The sequence below is a fragment of the Tupaia chinensis genome, unplaced genomic scaffold (assembly GCF_000334495.1).
Source record: "Tupaia chinensis unplaced genomic scaffold, TupChi_1.0 Scaffold000280_1, whole genome shotgun sequence".
NCBI classification, from domain to species: domain Eukaryota; kingdom Metazoa; phylum Chordata; class Mammalia; order Scandentia; family Tupaiidae; genus Tupaia; species Tupaia belangeri.
Window position 1 is genome coordinate 1,562,809 of NW_006159763.1, and position 5,292 is coordinate 1,568,100.

The following is a 5,292-nucleotide window of genomic DNA, read 5'->3' on the forward strand; positions in this document are numbered from 1 at the left end:
ACCTGAGGGGAGAGTGGAGGAGAAGGGACTGTGGTATGGATATCCCCCCGGGGTGTTCTCTCTGGCAGTCACACACATTATCTCTGTCTCTCTGGCAGACACACACACCCTAGAGGGGAAAAAAAATTTAAAGGAGAACCCTCTGTGGACTCTACATCCTCCCTTAGGTACTGTCCCACATCTTTTCACCAGTCTTACGACAAAACTTTGGAGAAGAGCTCTGTGTCTACTTTCTTGCTCCTTGCCCCTGCAAGTAGGTATTCTTCTCCACAATACACCGAAATGGCTCTGATAAAGTTAACTAATGAGCAGGATGACCTGCTCACTATCAGGCTGATAATGAGCATCCTGATTTAGCCTGTCATCCTGGCAAAATGATTGACAGTGCTCTTGTCATACAAGAAAGTGTCTTGGTTTGGCCGATAAATAATGCATTCACTTGACCAGGGCCTACCAACTGCCAGTTCCAATGGTCAACTTCCAATCTTTCCACTGCCTGGGAGAGGAGTGAACATCTTCTCCAGGGATTCCCACACTGGCCTGACTGTTCAACCCCACTGGCTGATGCCTCACTTTCCTTGCTGGTTCCTCCTCTTTATTAACCTCTAAATGGTTGAGTACAAGGTTTGGTCATAAGACCTCTAAATAAAGCCACTCCTCACTTAACGATCTACCGGTTGAACAACTGCTCTGATTTACAAGTTCTCCAGTACTGGGAATTCTTTCTCAGGCTGTCTGTCTCATCTGTCTCAGTCTTTGTCTTGTTCCCACAGTCAGTCAGTATTCACTACACAAAGCATTCACAATCACGAAAGACTACACATTTCATTTATAATTTTGTACTTTATTGTGCCCCCTCAGTGATACTCAGAATTAGTCAAAACAATTACACCGGATTTATAGAATTGTGTTGTTGTGTGTCTTGGTACTTTCTGGTGCTTATCTTATGTACGCTTTTATAGGAAAAGAATGGCATTATTCTAGTATGATGCTGAGTGATATCTACTGAAAAATACGTGCCCTATGGATATGGCACCACGACCCACCACAAAACATCCATCTTTAAGCTCCTTGCTTATCAACCAATTCACTTAAAGACCTAGTTGTAGTTAAGTGAGGAGTGCCTGTATAATGTTCTCATTCCTTGGGTAATCTCACCCCGTATCTCTACATAAACAATGTTAACTCCCAAATAACTCCATTCTCTTCCTCCCCACTGATTTATAACTCATATCTGAGTGCCTACTCAACAGCTTTACTTGGAGTAAAAAAAGCACCACAAAATTAGCATGTCAAAAGACAGAGTTGACTCCTTTCCTGGTCCCCAGGCCATCAGGACATCCACCTCAGCAATGGGCCCTGCTGCACAGTGAGCCTTTTGTCTTTTGCAGCTGGGAGGTTGTGCTGAGAGCATGGCTCATCCCCTCCCCCCGCAGGCCTTTAAACTCTCTGGTGTGTTAACTGGAGGTTGGAGAAGCATTCCTCCTCCCTGCCCCATGCCATCAGGACATCTGCCCCAGCAAGTAACCTGGCTGCACTGAGCAGTATGGACACTGAGCTGTGGAGAGACTGTGGCTCATCCTCTGCCACATGCCTCTGAATCCTCAGACTTCAGGAGATGCTGAAGAATTCTGCATTCCCCTCTGTCTTCTTCAATCGAAGCTCAACAGCTCAGCCCCAGAAAGTACCTGTACTCTAGAAACTGGCAGAATTATCCAAGTCCAGAGACAAAACTGCAGGCTGCTGAGTAGACATCAGGGAGGTAAAGTAGCAGAGAGATTACCAATCACCACCTCCTGCTTACCTTTGAACACTCAAAATTAATTTGAAGAATTTAGGAAGAAATGTATAATTCACCTGATGACTAGAAACCATTGCACAAGAAATACGAGAAACCAAGAAAAGACCTCTCTCCCAAGGGAAAAAATCAATTCCTTATCATCCACAGACAATATTATGGAACTCGTGGAAATGTTAGATAAACCATTCAGAATATTTATAGTGACAAAACTAAATGAGATGCAAGAAAAAAGGGGAAAAATGGGCTTCAGGAGATGAGGAAGTCCTTTCACGATTTGAAAGAAGATATAGACACCATGAAAAAAAGAATCAAACAGATTTGTTAGAGATAAAGACTGTAATACAGGAAATCAAAACCTCCCTCAAAAATATTAAAAGCAGATTTGATCACACAGAAGACTGAATCTCAGATGTAGAAGACAATGCCTCTAACCAAAAGAAAGCTATCAAAAAGACAGAGAAAATAACCAAGAAGAATGAGGGCAATATATGAGAAATACTAGACACCATTAAGCACCCAAACATCTAGATAACTGGTATCCCAGATGAAGAAAATAATAAGGGCATTGATAATCTATTCCATGAAATCCTGGAAGAAAACTTTCCAAACCTTGAGAGGCATTCAAAAAGCCAGACCCAAGAATTACAAAGGACCCCACATAGAATAAACCCAAGAAAATCTTCTCCAAAGCACATCATAGCCAGAATGGTCAAAACCACAGACAAAGATTCTAAAATTGACAAGACAGAAACGTCAAGTTACTTACAAAGGTTATCCCATCAAGGTTAATATCACACCTCTCATCAGAAACAATGTAGGGAAGGAAAAGTGTTAAATGAAAAACAATTTCAACCAAGATTACTATACCAGCAAGATTATCCTTCATATGGGAAGAAAAGATAAAAATCATTTTCAGATAAACAAAACCTGAAAGAATTTATCAACTCCAGACCAGTTCTAAAGGGAGAACTATACCAGGAAAACTAAAGTCAGACAGACGGAAATAAGAACAAAAAACAACCAAGAAAATGGCTAACTTAATGACTACAAGAAACGCATCTCACTGATAAAGACATACATAGACTAAAAGTGAAGGGCTGGAAAAGGGTATCCCATGCAAATGGAAATCAAGAAAAGGCTGGAGTTGTGATACTGATTTTAGATAAAATAGGCTGTAAGATAAAAACTGTAAGAGACAAAGAAGAGCATTATATAGTAGTAAAATGACGGTTCAACATATGCAAAATCATAAACATAATATACCATATTAACAGAAAGAAACATAAAAACCATATCATTCATCAGGAAGACATAATGCTTATAAATATCTATGCACCCAACTCAGGAGCACCCAAACAGATGAAAGAAAGACTGCTAGATCTAAAAGGAGAGATAGGCTGCAACACTATAATTATTGGGGATTTCAACATCCCATCTTCTAGATCTTCTAGACAAAAATCGACAGATTTTTAGACAGATCTTCTAGACAAAAAATAAGCAAAAAGACACAGGACCTAGACAATACCATATATCAAATGGACTTATCAGACACCTATAGAAGTTTCCATCCTAAGACCACAAAATATACTTTCTTCTCACCCCCGCATAGAACCTTTTCAAAGACTGACCATATGATAGGGCACAAATCAAGTCCTTACAGAAACAAAGGCATAGAAACTATATCCAGATCTTCTCTGATCATGATGGAATTAAACTTGATATTAATTTCAGGAAAAATCCTTGAAAATACAGAGAAACACATGGAAACTAAACAACCTACTCCAGAGTGAAATCTCAACTATCAAATAAATTAAGACTGAAATAAAAAGATTTATGGAAACAAGTGAGTACACAAGTTTCCATAACCTATGGGACACTGCAAAAGCAGTCATAAGAAGGAAATTCATAGCAGTTAGTGTACATAAGAAAAAGATGGAAAGGTGGCGAATAGATAACCTAACACCATGCTTCAGGGAATTGTAAAAACAACAACAAAAACAAAAAAAAAAAAAAATCCAAAAAAGGCCAGAAGAAATAATAAAGATTTGAGCAGAAATAAATTAAATAGAAAATAAACTATACAGAAAATAAATGAAGCCAAAAGCTGGTTCTTTGAAAAGATTAACACACCATTACCTAGACTGATTAAGAAGAGAGAAAGGAATCAGACTAATCAATTTCATAATGAAACAGGCAATATTACAAAAGACACAACAGAAATACAAAACATCATTAGAGGATACTCTGAGTGACTATATGCCAACAAACAAGAAAACCTGGATGAAATGGACAAATTCCTGGACACGTATAATCTACTAAAATCAAATCAGAAGGACACAAACAGTCTGAATAGACTCATTAACAAACAATGAGCCTGAATCAGTAATAAATAACCTTCCAACAAAGAAAAGCCCAGGTCCTGATACCTTCACTTCTGAATCCTACAAAACTTTTAAGAGTTAACTCCCATTCTACTAAAGCTGTTTCTAAATATCCAAAAGGAAGGAATCCTCCCAAATTCATTTTATGAAGCCTCCATCACCCTCATTCCGGAAACAGAGAAAGATATGACAAAAAAGGAAAACTTACAGACCAATATCTCTGATTAACATAGATGCAAAAATTCTCAACAAATACTAGCAAATCATATCCAACAATATATAAAAAAGATTATTCATCACGACCAAGTAGGTTTTATTCCAGGGATGCAATGATGGTTCAACATATGCAAAACCATAAACATAATATACCATATTAACAGAAAGAAAGATTAAAACCATATCATTATCTCAATAGATGTAAAAAAACCATTCAACAAAATACAGCATCCCTTCACGATTAAGATTCTTAGCAAAGCTCTTCTCATTAGTGGCCTGAGGTGATCTTTGAAAATGGTCCGCTATTCACTTGACCCAGAGAACCCCACAAAGTCATTCGAGTCAAGAGGTTCAAATGTTCGTGTTCACTTTAAGAACGCTCGTGAAACTGCCCAGGCCATCAAGGGTATGCATATCCGAAAAGCCACCAAGTATTTGAAGGACGGCACTTTACAGAAGCAATGTGTGCCATTCCATCATTACAGTGGTGGAGTTGGTAGATGTGCCCAGGCTAAACAGTGGGGCTGGACACAAGGTCGGTGGCCCAGAAAGAGTGCTGAATTTTTGCTGCACATGCTTAAAAATGCAGAGAGTAATGCTGAATTTAAGGGGTTAGATGTAGATTCTCTGGTCATTGAGCACATTCAGGTGAACAAGGCACCAAAGATGTGCCATCGTGCATACAGAGTTCAAGGATGGATTAACCCATACATGAGCTCCCCCTGCCACATTGAGATGATCCTCACTGAAAAGGAGCAAACTGTCCCTAAACTGGAAGAAGTTGCACAGAAGAAAAAGATATCCCAGAAGAAACTGAAGAAAGAAACAAAAACTTACAGCACGAGAATAAAGTCAGCATAAAATAAATGTAGATAAAAGTAAAAAAAAAAAAAA

At 38.7% G+C, this 5,292-nt stretch overlaps 1 pseudogene; it reads left to right on the top strand.

Moving 5' to 3' along the window:
- Positions 1 to 4,692: 4,692 nt before the first annotated feature.
- On the top strand, positions 4,693 to 5,248 carry LOC106735043 (60S ribosomal protein L17 pseudogene; annotated as a pseudogene).
- The last annotated feature ends 44 nt before the right edge of the window (positions 5,249 to 5,292 follow it).